At 43.3% G+C, this 15,654-nt stretch overlaps 1 protein-coding gene across 2 annotated transcripts in view; it reads right to left on the bottom strand.

The window, feature by feature from the left end:
• Positions 1-15,120, bottom strand: part of LOC128885249 (discoidin domain-containing receptor 2-like) — a 239,163-nt gene extending 224,043 nt beyond the window's left edge. For both annotated transcript variants that reach the window (XM_054139192.1, XM_054139191.1), the window contains exon 1: positions 14,697-15,120. The gene's annotated coding sequence lies outside the window, so the exon portion shown is untranslated. The remainder of the gene's footprint in view (positions 1-14,696) is intronic.
• Positions 15,121-15,654: the final 534 nt, after the last annotated feature.

The raw sequence follows: 15,654 nt of genomic DNA, 5'->3' as shown, positions 1-15,654 counted from the left end.
TCGTTTAAATCACGATATTTCTAGCTACGCCGTTATTGGCAGAGCTCACCCCCTTCTCGATATATCAATCGATGCTTAACAAGGCCACTTGCACGATCGACCCCCGCTCGGTGCGACAATTAAGACTTCATTGACAGCGTTGCTCGATCCCTTGGCCCTTTCGTACTCGATTCGTCCCTCTTTTCCTTGCTTTTAATCCAACGCGCCCAGACTTTTCCGCAAGGAAAATTAGAGGATTACGAAGCCATCGAGGCTGAAATAAGCTGCCTTTGGGCGCGACAAAAGAAAACGAATCCAGAGGAGAGGAAAGCACGAACGGATTACAAGGAACGTTCCACCGCTTTCGAGAGCCGGGTATTAACGCCTTCGACAACAAAACTAAACCGTTCTGAAAATATGACGAAACACGGCGGGTAAACGTCGGAAAAGGGAACGAGAATAATCCGCAAGGGAAGTCGCGCGACGAATCAAATAATTAAGGGACTATAACGGTATCGGAACAATTTTACATCCTGTCGGGGTAGACACATCTTTTGGAACAGACTGTTCGAACTCGTTACAGTATTACAAAATAGGTGACAATTTTTTTGAATTTGATTAATGTATACTCATGACTGATAATACGACTACGATGTATTAATTTAATTCACTCTTATTTAACAGATTGATTTCGTCATATTTCTTTGTACAATTATTTTCATACGTTTCAGAAATGTTATATTGAATAAAAATAAAGGGTCAGCTTATTTCCAATAATAGTATACCACGTGCACAATCACGAAAAATTACTAGCAATTATTTCAAACTCTCTGATTAACCTGCACAGTTGAAATATATATAAAAACACTCGCGATTCTCGAAAAATAAATTCAAAACACCTCCACTGACGTTGATTTGTGGCCCATCCGTCAACTGGAACACTTCTCCTCTGGTCTCGCGAATATCGCGTTGCTGCACCCTGAAATTATTCATCCTTCCTTTTTCAATCGCGCAGGTACACTCTCGCGAGAGAAGAATATCGACAGGTAATGGCGTTGCAGGGAAATTTAGGAGCGCGTATAACAAATTGCGGATCATTCGAGCGAAATAAATTTAATCACCCGACATTTCTATTAAATCGCAGCAGGAACTGTAAAATACGATATTACAAAGCGACACGAGTGGAAAACGCGTGACGTTCTAAAGCCAGGGTTGATCAATCTGCGATATTATCGAAGTGGAGATCGATGCCAAAAAGAATTTTGTCCCAGCCATCCATCTTTCCGTTCCTTGTGGTGAACCAGCCCGCGCATGAAAGGAAGAGATATTAATTTAACGGCTATTTTCTCACCGTAGGCCATCCGGTGTATGATTTACAGCATTATCGAATGCGCTCGTCGAGCAGTCGAGATTTATCGCGCAAAATTGACAAACGAACAGACGGCTTTGTACACTTTTGCTCGGGCCACCGCCTCGATGTAACAGAAACGACATAAATTCGCCCCGGATTCGTGGAAAACTTTGTTAACACGGCTGAATTATACACGATACCGTATTATGCACTCACAATGCGATTCAGTCGTTCCACTCGGCCGGAATCTACTCGTATCCGGTCGTTTGGTTCGGCTAACCGCCAATCGATATCTCGTTTAATACTCGTAAAAGTTGAATAATTCGGTGGTTCTTTTAGAAGGATCCCACGGAAAGATAACGTGCAGCCTGTGGGACGAGCTATTGCCAGACGGTGCCACGAGACTTTGCTTCTATTATAGTTAAGATGGCGTAATAATATAGTAACTGCAGAAACACAACGAGCAGGTAGGATTTACTTGGAAAATACCATAGGTAATTAGTTCCTAGTTTTGTTGAGTTTAATGCAGAGTTAAATGTATGGTTCCTCAATCTATAAACATTTACAATGATACCTCAATAATTATGTTCATCGTACGTATACGTAATTTCAAAATACAAAATTCAATCATCAGTCAATCAGCTTCAAAATTTTTATATGAATTTTACCGGTACTCTTGCGCATATCCGAGTAAATAAATCAACAATTTGCGATCTATTTATAAAGAAACTAATACTGATAAAGAAGCACTATAAGTTACTCAAAGAAATGGCCCAGGGTGTCTTCAAAGTATGAGAGAAAAACTGTTCAAAGTCAATTATATTTGTGAAAATGAAGAGTGCATCTATACCTTCCAAGTCAGATCTTATCAGAAAATTTTTTAATGCGAAGACGAAACTCGCTCGAACTCAATTATAATTTGCTACCGCCGACATTTTCCATTACACTATACTCCGGCATCGCGACAGGGAATATTCCAAGTGCCATCTAAGAAAATACAAGTGACCCAAAAGCGTCCCTTCGCATTTCTTCTCGGCATTCCAATATCTCTCTCGGCCTCTTTCGCTCTCATTATTCAATTTTGCCAACTCCACGCACGTCCCGCAACGTATCCATTTATAAATTAAAATGTCTCGAGGCTGTGCAACGTCAGATACTCCCGCGTCTGCAAATTCTTTCGCCCGGTTGCTTCGATTCGATACACAGCGGCCGAGTTTCCGACAATTTTTTGATGTCGCTTATATATCAAGTTGATTCGGTGTAATTCGAGCGCGCGAGGCCCAGGCCAACGCAACCGTGAATTCGATTTTATTCCGGAACGACTTTACGAAAATTTCATTCCGTTTCACCGACCAATCCGATACACGTGGAATTTTCTCATCGGCGTAAATTTACTTCGTTGACCCGCGAGCGATGCCGCCTCCGCCGTTCCCAGTTGTTTAACCATAACTCTCCCGAAGAAAGCGTCTATATAAACTTTATGTTCCGGCAGCTTTATTAAAAGAAATTGCTTATTGCGATGTGTAAATCCATAATCAAAGAAAAGACCGTCCGCGTTCCTGCGCGTAACCTCGCATTTTCCGCTACGAAAGGAACGTCAATAAGAATCGATGGTAAAAAACACATTCCCTGCGAACTATTGTGGAATAATGCGACTCGAACGATGTCTTTTTTCTTTTGTCGAACGACACGGAGCAATAAAGCAGCACTCGCGTAATTGCGCGCAAGAATCTCTCAGCGATGAAGCGAAAGATAAATAATCAACCAATATTTCGATTTTCGTACGGGGAAATTTAAAACGCTTCCGCTCGTACGAAGGACCAGCTTCACATCGTTGCGGAACACCTTCACCCTGCGGCAACGATGCATCTTCAAGCGGTCGGAACAATATAGAAAAAATATATGCATAGAAATGAAACCAGCTTCCCTCTTCTATCGATAAATCAGAATAAACAAGGGTGAAGAACGTATAATTCGATAAAACAAGAAAGATTTTGTCTTAGTTGGTACTGGGAAACATGTAGGTCGACGATGACTATACAGTAGTTCAGGAAGGTGTCTCTGGGTTGTTTTCTCGTTTCTTTTTCGCAACGGATCGACCATAGGAAATGTTCATCTCGTTCGAGGTAAATTTTCGCGTGTCCTGCTTCCAAGAAAATCACGAGATACTGTCGAGGGTTTTCACGAAGTACAGCCACGTACTCGTCGTTAAATTAAGCCGAACGGTCCGGTTCTGAAAACAAATCGAGCTATCCTGAAAGAGGGTCGATTGCCTCTTTGTTGCGCCCGGTTTTCAGGCTTTCGCAATAATGGAGAAATCGAGGCATAGCTCGTCGGCTGGTCGCAACAACGCTATCCTCGACACGGTTTCTTCGCGATCTATTAACTGGTTACGATAATTCGCTGTGAATTTTTGCAACGAGAGAGGAAAACAACAACAGCAGATAGATTTTTACTTCCGGGTCTTTTTATTTCTACTCAACGAGAAGAGGTAAGATTCAAGATTCGTTTATTCTCAGGAATATTGTTAACGAAGCAAACGAAATTTAGCCAGAATTCATTCCCAAAATATAAAATCAAATGATCAAATTATAATTCTTCAATTTTAATTTATTTCAAAGAGGACTTATAGTAAGATAGACGTGTATATAAACTGAATAAGCTCACCCCGAAGAGGTGGCAAAGTGTGCGAGAGATTCGCGATAAGTTTGCCAAATGAAATCCCCCAGAGGGCCACGGATTCTAATTATATCGAGGTGTCAATCAACGTAACGTCACCGTCGACTTATCAGCTCCATTTATCCGATGAACGTCATCCCATCCGATATTATCATTAACAACACGTACACGTACCGAAGAAGGCGAGCTCGTATCAATCGACGCCAGACCCCCGTAGTCGGGTCGTATAGGTCTCAACGGCGACGATCGAAAATACGCCGCGACAAATAGGGCAAATCCATTTCTACCATTGCGGTGGAAATTTCTGGCAGGTCTTCACGCAACGACAGTATCAATATCCGCGCGCACTCTCGGATAATGTGCTTCGAGCGAGCTCTCCATTTTTCCACCGCAGTCAACCGTGAAAAAGAAGAGGGATCTCGGTGAAACATTTTCGCGCTATCATTTGTACCCGTGCATGTCCCAGAATATCAACCCCCGCGTAAAATATCCGGCTGTCTTCGGGCACGGTCGAAAAGAAGAAGGGTAGAGGGGGGTCGGGCAATTGGAGAGCGAAGAAAATACAACGGGGCCACGGGCCGCGGAGGCACCAAAATATCCAACCCTGCCGAGGTCGCAAACGCTGGAGCGTTCCATTTTCCGCGCTGATACGACGTGTCCGCCGTGTAAAATAAAACGTACCACCAGAGCACTTTTGCGGTGGTACATTTTTTATTCTCATTTCGTTTTCGTACCAAATTGAACACAACCGGCCGTTTATATCGCGCTTAATATTGGCCTGCGCGGTGACGTTAAAACGCGATAAAGCTCCGCTGCGGCAACATTTCGATGCGGCATTCTATCCTTGCTACTAAAATTAAAAAGGCCGTGCATAGCTCGGATTGCGAAGATTGTTCGAGAAAGAAATTCGCGAGCACGGAGTGAACTATGAATGTTTTGGACGATCTATTCGTAAAATTAAAAGTAAATTATTTTTTTCTGGTCTTGTTGATTTTATTTCCTCGACGAATCAATTTTTGTCTCAAAAGTGAACTATTTAAGGTAGCCAAATTGGGTGACACGCTCCAGAAATCTCAATTAACCTCCACCCAGGAAGGTAAACGAAATTTCCAGTCTCCACCGCAGAAGACAAAGCTGCGGTGAGGCAATAAATAATAGAGTCCGCCGCGTCGAAATGTCACCGCTGTACCTAAGGGTGAAATTATTTAATTGCCTACGTAATCAGCCTGCCAGGCAACCCGGCGCGCGGAAGAATACCGAAGACAAACGTTCGGAAGAAAGTTTAATTAATTTCAACAGGTATCGGTGTTCCCTCGGCTCCCCTCGCGATCGTAGGCGGGATCGCGTCGAACATGGAAAACGGGAAGACGCGACGAGAGACAAAAGGGTTGACGTGTTTATTCGTGGGGTGATCGTGATCGCACGTGAGGGATCACCGCAACCGCGCCACGGCCGCAATTTCCAAGTTGCCGTGGCTGAGCTCGATCCCTTATTTAGGAGAACTCTCCGAGTCCTGTCCCGCGGGACCTCCTGAGGAGGCATCAATTTCTGAAACAGGTGCGACGTGCCAAGGCGTTAACACGGGAACGGGAGCGTCGAACTTCCTCGGAAAAGTTGGTCTTTCGATCATCGAGGAACGTTGCAGCCGAGGAAGCTCTCGATACTTGCCTTAATCCTTCGACAACCGACTTTCCCCAGCGAATAATTACCCTCGGCTTCTTCGTACGAGGAGCGTCTGAAAGGTAAACTGATTCCAGACGGGTATCGATCAGCAGGTCAATTGCAAATCATCAGTATCCTCTTCAAAATTCTTTCGAAAGCTACATTTCATTGGAGGTCCTTGGATGCAGCACTTCAAGTAAAACTATTCAATTGACGAGTATTGGTTTCTCAGTGTAAATATGACGATGTTTAAAATGAGGGAGGGTTAGGAGGGCTGTTCCACTGAAGGGTAAAAAGTTGTTAACACATTCGCGACCGCTGACGTGAATTCACGTCACTCACATTCTATTCTTGATTGCGATAAAATTATGAAAATCTTTTTATTTTATACACTACATATTTACAACACTTAAAACATATCTTATAATTTTTACCGTCACTCTAACGATACAAATTTGTGATGTCCAGCTTCAGAATTTTACTATTTTCGTCAGTATATACTCGGTATTAGAAACGTAAAATATCTGCCGGTCGCAAATGTGTTAACCACCTACCAAGCTCCATTTTCTCTATACTAGGAGCTTCAATAGGTCCCAGATCGACTTCTTCCTGGGGGCGAAGTATTACCTTCGGTGGAGTCTCGCCGCGAGAGGCTGTGGTGGAGTGGTTTTTAGTCAGTAGGAATCTGACACTACCCCCCCAACAACATCTGAGGGGTGTCTTATGTAGGATTTCCCCTCTACCACGGTAGTAGAAAAAAAAGAAGATCGACTTCTTCCTACCAACAACAAGAACGAGTTCCCACCAAGTACCCCCATTGTACCCGATGGTGCCAATTCCTGAGAAACCATCATCACTCTCGTCACTTTTTAGTCTCGTGGACGGCTAGAATCTGGCCGGGAATCGAATTGTTCGGTCGCTCATTAATTGAATTCCAATAATTACATTCTGCGCGCAATGTAATCGCGTTCTGATACACAGGCTCGCCCCGTTATCGGATGACGTTATCCCGTGGTGTTCGCGCGTCTAGGCAAATACGCGCGCCGAGTAAAAACGAAGCCACCCAGAGTCTGACCGAATACCAGGACGCGCGGTATGTCGCGTGCCTTGGAATTCACACAAGAAATTCCATGCAAGCGCTTCCCACCAAACTCGCGCCCTACCCTACGGGATCTTCCAGAAACGCTCTCAATTTCTACGGGCGACAGTGGTCCCTCCTCTCGCCCGCTCTCTTTCGGCGAGTATTTCCCACTCATACTCCCTTCGCGTGGAACGACGAAGGTATTGGCGTTGTTGCTGGCTGGTTACAGTTTTGCTACCTTCGGGGATGCAACGCCACATGGCCGACGGCGCTATTGCTGGAATACCTAAAGGGGACCGGATAAAATATGCGTGTCCTTGCTCCAGGGGGGTTAAACACACGAGCTGTTGCGACATCGTCGCCCCACCCTGTCGTCTCCTATACGGATTTTCAATAACGCCTGCAGGAATCCTCGTCGATATTGGCGGAAAACGCGTGCGAGAGAAACGTGCCCTTCGGAACGTCTGACAAGGGGACCGTATCGGATCTAAAAATCGAATTTTAAGGAATCCTTGCACCTCGAAGCTTCGTACAACCGATTATCTTCAATATTTCTTGGGTGTGTGGATCTTACAAGAAAATACGTGGCGGAAATGAAAAGAATGGTGAATTAACACATTCGCGACCGGCAGATATTTTACGTTTCTAATACCGAGTACTGGCGAAAATAATATAATCTTGAAGCTGAACGTTCCAAATTTGTATCGTTAGGGCGAAGATAAAAGTTACAACATATGTTTTGGAATATCAATTTTGTGAATATGTAATGTATGAAATAAAAAGGTTTTCATAATTTGTATACTTGCTTATAAGGTAAATAATAGACAATCAGGAATAGACTTTGAAATTACGTGAATTCACGTCAGCGGTCACAAATGTGTTAAATATCTAAAACAGGGCTAGTCAATGTGGTCCTCGTCGTCCACTAGTGGTCAACTCAAGCTTTCATGGTGGGTGGTAGGGATGCAGAAATGCAGCTTCAAATTAAATGTTTTGTGTATTATCAGTATATGCAGAGTATACATAAAAAAATAAATTTAGCTACGTGTTATTCCTAAACCTCCACTAAAAAATCACAGCGGTAAGAAAATTTGTGACTACCCCTAATCTATTATACAACGTTTTTAACCCAGTATGTCGGCCCCCTTTTTCTCTTCTCTCTCGCAAGAAATTCATTTTCAGAAACAAATTTACAGTCTTAAGTGTTTCTGCACCCAGCAGGTTCCATGAAAAAAATCTACTGACCCTTGCAAATCGAAAGCAGAGTAACGTCGAAAGGCAGCCCTTTCTACTTCTACCGCGTCACAGCAAGAAGCTCGACGCGTTATCGCGGAAAGTAGTCGACCACTTGTCCCCAGCTGACTTCTCTCGTAACAAGAATCGATCCCAAAAACTATCGTGCAAGTGGAGTTAACGCAGCGACTGAAACGCCCCAAATTTTTCATCGATCCCAAAATCTTCCAGACACGGCCAGGAATGTCCGTGAAAAACTTCGCGATTTGGAAAGAAACGAATGCCTCCTCTTTAAACGACGAACTTCCCTCGATCGCGTTTCTCTTTCTAACCATAGGAAACGCGCACCCTCTGGGGAGTTTATCGTTTCCCGCGTAATGACTAAACACATTTGCATCCACAAAGACGCGTATCTCGCACAGAGAATTCCGGATGCAAGGTATTCGCCCGGCGGTTTAAAAAAATTATGCTTTTATCCGCGCTTTATCATACCACATTCGCTTTATGTTGCACAAATGCGAGAGGAAGTTCCCAGTTGATATCGCCGCCTTTGAGGGCACTTCTTTTCACCGCACCTTGTATTTCGGCCAAGTGACTGGCATTATACTTCGCGAGCATTTTCACGCGGACTCTCCTTCCTTCTCTCTTCTTTTTTTTTTCCATTCGTCGGGAAATACCGCCATTGACAGGTTGCGTCCTGGCCGCTCGTATAACCCTCAAACGTAAGCATTCACACGCCAATACGAACGGCTGCGTGCGACGAGTAAATGGAAACTTTAAGTGCTTCCGCGGCTGAAACGTATTGTACACTTGGCTGTCGCTGAATCCTATGCGACTATCCGCAAGTGCATTTGTCTTTCTTCGCGCTTGTGTGTACGTTAATGGCGGCGACCGCGAGAAGCCTTTCCATTTTGCGCACATTTAAATGTGTAATTAAACGCCGTAGAATCTGGCTGGAAACTCTATTCTAGCGATTACGTTTTCTCAGAATTTTCCAAATGAAAGTCTTAAATTGATTGGTAATCTAGAAAGAAAGAATAGCAAGTTATTTATTGATAGGCATTTGGCCCCATTAGAACGGTCGCCCATATGCTAAAGTTAATCTCTGATTCGTTCAAAATAATTTTGTTTTTCTTAGACCAGCACTTCAATAGACATATTTCACGACGATACACGCCACACGAACCTATAATTTCCCCCCATTTTAACGGAATTGTAAGCTGGCAAATTTATGCAGAACGCGAAACCGCTGGTAGGAGCAGCTATTTTGGCGATACAATTGCGACAATGTACGAGATGGAGGACAGTGCAATGAAAATTGTCTCGTTTCGCGTGAAACCAATTACGTGCGAAAATGGTACGTACGATCCGCGTTCGTTTGCATTTTCGCGGCGCCGTAGAAGCGAAACCGGCATCAGTAGGTACGAATTCCCCAAAAACGAGTTCTCTTTATCTCTATCCTTTTATGCAAACAGTGGCAACCAACATTTTCGCCACATCGGCGTTGGATAGGCTCTTTAACGAGCACAGAAAAACAGGAAATCGTTCAGGTGAATCGAAGATACGAAACGAATCGCTCGTTTTCATTAAAGTTTCAAATGAAATCCCGTGTATCAGTTGCCGTGGTTAAGCACGAACACGCGGAAAAACAAATTTGCGCCACGAAAACGAAGGAAAGCTGCTCGCAACGTTCGCCATGACTCGCTGTAATACGAAAACTATCGACACTCGTGGCGAATTTTCCTTCGAAGCATTGCGTTCGTCGTCTCTGCCACTTGAACATTATTTTTCATATTACAATTTTTAAGCTGTGCACGATAACTTCCTCCTGGCCACCTAACTTCAACAATTTCAAAGTTACGAGTCGTGAAAGTTCGAGTTTCACGTTACTCGACATAATTGAATAAGAGAGGGGCAATCTTGAAATATCAAACTTTTGCCGGTTAAAGTTGCACAAATAATATTAATCCGAGCTCTCGTATTCTTCGGAGGGCAAAACAGGGGCATGGGATAACGAAGGAAAACGCTACTTGCAGTTGGAAGTGCAATAAATGTAATGCATCAATTGCAAGTATAAGCTGTACCTTTTATAGATATATTTTTGAGTGACCATTGTAAATGTGTGAGAAACAACACATTTATTTAACGATTAACTAGAACACAAAGATTTCGGAACGTCCGAACTGTACAAGGTTTGTCACTGTTCTCCCAATTCAAATAATTGCCGGTTCTTTAATGGCAACCGCAACATCGGAACCTCGCTTCCGCTCGGACGAAGAAGCAGCTTCACGTTGTTGCGAAACACCTTCACGCTGTCGCAAAAATACTATTTGGTAATAACTGAGAATTTTTTCTTACGAAATGCATATCAAACATGCATGGGATAGCAAAATTAGGACGAATTGAAAACAGAAATGTGGACACTTGATACGTTAAGATTAAATAAAATTCATCGATGTCAATCTCTCGATCGCTGTTAATTACCCTCGAGGAAAGGATCATCCTGCCCGCACGAGTCGTTCAGAAATGTTCGCGGAGCGTGGAAACTGCAATGTAATACTTTTATCTGGAATTTTTCAATCCCGTCGTCCGCTCGCCGTGGAGGTACAACTCACGATAGCAGAAAATGAATGCCGTGGCGCGTAAGTGTATTCCCGTGTAGTAAGGACGAGGGTGTAAGTCACTCGAGCTCACGTGACTACGCGGACCTGCACGTCACCGGCAAGCTCTGGCCCGTGCTATCTGGAATCTTTCAATTTCTCATACTTTCTTGCTCGAGAATCGAATCGCTATTACGAATCCCGGAGGACTGTACATTTATACGCGCATTTTTACGTGTACGCAGATCATGGCGATAAAATCATTCTTCGCAGGGCGAGGAAAACTTTCACCGACGTTTCCCAAGCTCTCCTCTCGAAAACGCATCTCGAGTTTCAGACTTCCTTCGGCTTCGTACCACAGGCAAGTTTGGAAACGAAAGTGTGCTGTGGTTTTCAAAATTTCCAAGATCTATGAAGTACACGAAATGCAACATGTTCTGAATAACCTGGATGTGTAACGGAGTAACCAAGACGAGAGAAAAAGTATCATGAAAAAATAAACGAATACTTAGTTAGTTTAGTTTCCTTTAACTTTGACTCGAAAGTTCTTAATCATAAAATATTTTTCTGACGATGGAATAACGAAGAATCGAAGTGTTATGGTTCAAATAAATTCCTATTGAGAATTAATTCACCAAATTTCATATAAATTCTTCCAACACAACGATAAATGGAACGTTTGCAAACGAGTAATAAGTCTACTTCATTCCTCCGAGTTAAATATGTGACATACCGACTGTTTTTTTCCAACCTACTAATTTCCCCCTCGAGCAGACCCAACAATCGTTTATACTACACATGTATTTCTGAAATGCGCGAAACGTTATCGACGTTATTTAACAGCCGAATTCACGCAGACAGCAATAAAACGCTTGATTTAATTAAAGCAGCGCGACGTGGATTACGTTCCGAAATGAAATTAAACAATGCGTCCGTGTCAGTCATGGAATCAAACAAACTCGTTTCTAGCTAGTACGGTAACAGCATAATTTCCGGCGAATATTTCTATACGAATTCAATCCGCGAGGTCAGGGTGCAGCTTCGAGAGTGAGAAAGCTGAGAACGTTGCAAAGATGTCTATAAATAAATAAAGTAAAGAGAAAAATTATAATCAATTTTTCTATGATTTGGATTCGTGGTAATACACTGAATAGTCGATAAATAAGTGTCGCAACGTGGTCCTAACACCGCGACACTTATCGATCGAAGGATGTGAAATTCGATCGCACTCGTTCATCGTAAGAGTACAAAATTTCTCATAAATAACTCGCAACGTGGTCCTAACACCGCGACATTTATCGATCGAAGGATGTGAAATTCGATCGCACTCGTTCATCGTAAGAGTACAAAATTTCTCATAAATAACTCGAGACATCGTTCGTCGCGTGACGAACAAGTGGCGAGGATAACAACGCGACAATTACTCAACAAATTCTCGCGACTCTTATCAACGATTTACTGTACTTTCTCTACGTTGGATTCAACAGCTGAGAAAGTGAAAGAGCGAGGAGTGTTTTTTTCCACTTGTACTCGTTTGCACAACGAAGGAAATCGTGTTCGATCACCGAACGGAACACGAAATGCCTCTAATCACTGGATCACGTGCCGCGAGGTCGCGCTAGGCCGCGATAAGAAAGTTCTTGGGAAATGCTTTTAAGACCTTCGCGTTGTTGGTCGGTCAACAAGCACAGACGATTCTGCGTGCTCGTCAGGACGAGTACCAGGAATGCGCGTGACGAGACAACAAACGAAGGGAAAACGAAGGGGAACGAGAGAAAGGGACGAAAGACGCGAAACCCTTGTAATAATTTACTGTATTTACGTTTAAGAGAGTAACGAAAAGTTTGTGATAATAAACAAGTAAGGTATCTTCAATGTCTGGTTGAAGAATTACCAATCATTCTTTATTAAAACTTTATCAACGCGAATAGAATCATACACTTTTATTAACAGAATTTTAAGAAAGATAAGTGGATACAAAATTGTCAGTAGTGACAATAGGTTACTCCTAACACGTACATTAACAGGATGGAGGGGCTCTTTTAATAAATGGGGTAGTATATAACAATACCGACGACATGGAGAAATGAATGGATGGCTGGAACAACGTTACACATTACATTGGACAAATATGTCAGGATTCGCGAGACTAATACCAAATTTATTTGCTGTGGGGAACCTAGTGGCAATCGTGTGACGTCCAACGTTGTTCCACGCGAAATATAGAAGACCAACAATACGGCGTATTATTTTATTTAGTTAATAACTCAACGAAATAATCAACCTTAATTGTCAGAAGTAATAACGTTGCTCCAATTGAATCCAAACCGAGAGCACTCGCGAGATAAGATTACGCGGAAGTCTCCTCGCGCGAAAATCAAAGAGGGAGATTTAGCACGGAAACGCGACCTCCCCCGCAACATTCGAAATTATTTCGCATTCTCAATGAACGGACGCGAAACGAAAGCTAAGAATAAAGGCGTAATAAAAGAATCAAGAGTGTCCTTTTGGCCCGTGAACACCCACCGCCTCGCGCGGATGCTGGCTATTTTTAATTCTCTTTAGCAAGCGGCACCGCAGCCCCGTAATGACGGGCATTAACCAATTAGCGCCCGCTTTCACCCCTGCTCTCTTTGTTTTTTCTCCAGGCCACAGTTCGAGATACTGGAACCAGCCGTTCCAAACGGGCCCGTGGAAAGACGCAACGCGCTGCGTCCGCCTATTTTCAGCACCATGTGCCACCAGGCTATGCCGCAGCTACTCGCGGTTTGGTAAAGCTTTGGACTCGCCAAAGCGAATATTATTCCTGCGGTGACTTTGCACTCTTTGGACAGAAACGTCTGGAGGTGACACGATTGGCTTAACGAAGCCGTGTGCACCCATGGACGGAAGTAGAGTTATGAATTTCTAGGAGAAATGAAAAATTCGTCGACGGACTCGTCTCGAGTTTCCAACCGGACGTTTTAATTTTATTTTTTATTTCGTTTGCGAACGGGGGAAATTGAAAGCAGCTGAATTAATAAATTTTGTCAGCGACCGGAAGCTGGACATATGCCGCGTTCGTGGAATGGGACAAAGGTAAAGTTGTTTCTAGACGGCGTACTTATTGCTGAAAATACAAGCAGGGTTGGAAGCTATACGTAATTCAAAAACGTCGAGTATAGGTTGCTGTTTCCTATATGGTGGTTCGGTAAAATGTCAGCGTAACTTTGAGGAGGAAATTAATTTTGAAGGTTATTAATATTTCCATGTTATATTAATTATTCTGGTTCTAATTTTACTCTTGCAATTATGTACAGTGCAGTGAAGTGCAGCTTTCTGCTGATATTTGAATCGGTTTTGCGATATTTGATTTGATCGAATTGAGATAAACACTACTCAAGGATATATAATTTATGATCTAAGATGATACAAAATTGATTCAACTAGATTGATACACAGTGCAAAAGTATTAACAGAAGGAATTTTATCGCATTGAAAGCACATTTTCCAATATGGTAATAGCAAAAATTATTTATACGCGTGAATACCGATATAGATATTGAAAGCCTGGAAAATATTGTTCCGAAAACGAACGTCTTTTCTATATTCAATTCGATCAACAATTTGTGAGTAGAATCGCGAACTACATTGAAATGTTGTGTTGTGATCCATTACAACGTAAATCCGTAATATAATTACATTTTAGCAAACGAAAACGAAACGTTCTTCTTACTATCCGTGCGCAAGGTACGCTAAGTACCGATAAACAAAACAAAAATTCTGATGCATCGCCTCAATTGCACGAGGATCCATTAAAATCATCTATTAACCGAACGCTGCACAATGGAAATATCAAAGTAGCCCAGCTTATCAAAATGGCGTCTAATTGCGTCCAACATACAAGTTCCAATTCTCCCCAGCAACGCGAAATCCTTCGTCGCGAAGTTCTGTTAAAAGTGTGAAAAAAGGGTGGAATCGATTTGCGTTTAGTCGTTAATATGTAGGACCACGTTCGATAAATATCGAAAGTACGCTCCGAACGATATCGAGGCGCAGGTCGCGCGAGCACTTACTCATAAATCGGCGCGACAGGATGCCACCCGATAGATAAATATAGTGTATCACTTACCGCGTAGACGCGCGAAGTTGTTCCCCGTCGAAGCAGTCGCACACACTCCAGAAAAGTGTACACACACACGAGCACCAGCTTTGGGAACGAGGGATGGCCGGCGGGGGATGATGGTGTGGGTGGGCCACCGATGTCCCAAACAAAAGTTACGTTAGGCTAGGTCACGTCAACGCCAGATTACCCCGAAGACGATCTATCTCCCGCACTCCCCCATACTACCCCGCGGGCAGGATTGCGTTTCGACCTGTACGTCGACTGGCAAACACGCGCGCACGACTATTCACTGTGTCCTCCGCGCCGGCTGGGAACAGAACCAAACGTTCAATGGCGTCCAATATCCTCTTAAACGACTGTCGAGAGTCCGAGAGAACGAAATAAAAAAGAGAAGGAAAAAAAGATAGAAGGGAGTATCACCGCTCGAAAACGGAATTGCGAGATTCACGTGTTGGATAATCGTCTTTCAAAAAGGATCGAAACTCGTCGCTTTCAAGATGGAGTATATACAATAACCGTGTCGCGTTGACAGTTTATATTTGAAAGTTGTTGATAATTCGTATGCGAGTCTACGCTCAAGTCTGCACTCCTTTTTATTAAACGTCTCGTCGATACGCTATTGTATCCTTCCGATGATAAGAGAATTTTCGGAGTCGCGGTGAAGGGATGGTGATACACTGGACTCGACTCTTTTTCGCCCTACCTTTGAATCTTGCGATACAGATAAGCAATCAACGAGTAGACGATGACACAATAGTGATTATCGGAGCACGTTAGAATTGGAAAGTTTCGTACCGTTTCCACCGTGAAAGCACAAGTCGTAGAGGTTCTCTGTCCTTCCCAGTCAGCGAACGTAGAAGGTAGAAATGAAAAACACAGCGAACAACGTGGTAAGACTCGCGTGGCAACTGTTCCGCGAGTACGCAACACGCGTACGAGAAGACTGCCGGGAGAGGGCGGCGCA

Source organism: Hylaeus volcanicus, chromosome 2 (assembly GCF_026283585.1).
Source record: "Hylaeus volcanicus isolate JK05 chromosome 2, UHH_iyHylVolc1.0_haploid, whole genome shotgun sequence".
NCBI lineage: Eukaryota > Metazoa > Arthropoda > Insecta > Hymenoptera > Colletidae > Hylaeus > Hylaeus volcanicus.
The sequence above is the reverse complement of the archived record's forward strand: the minus strand, read 5'-3'. Positions and strand labels throughout refer to the sequence as shown.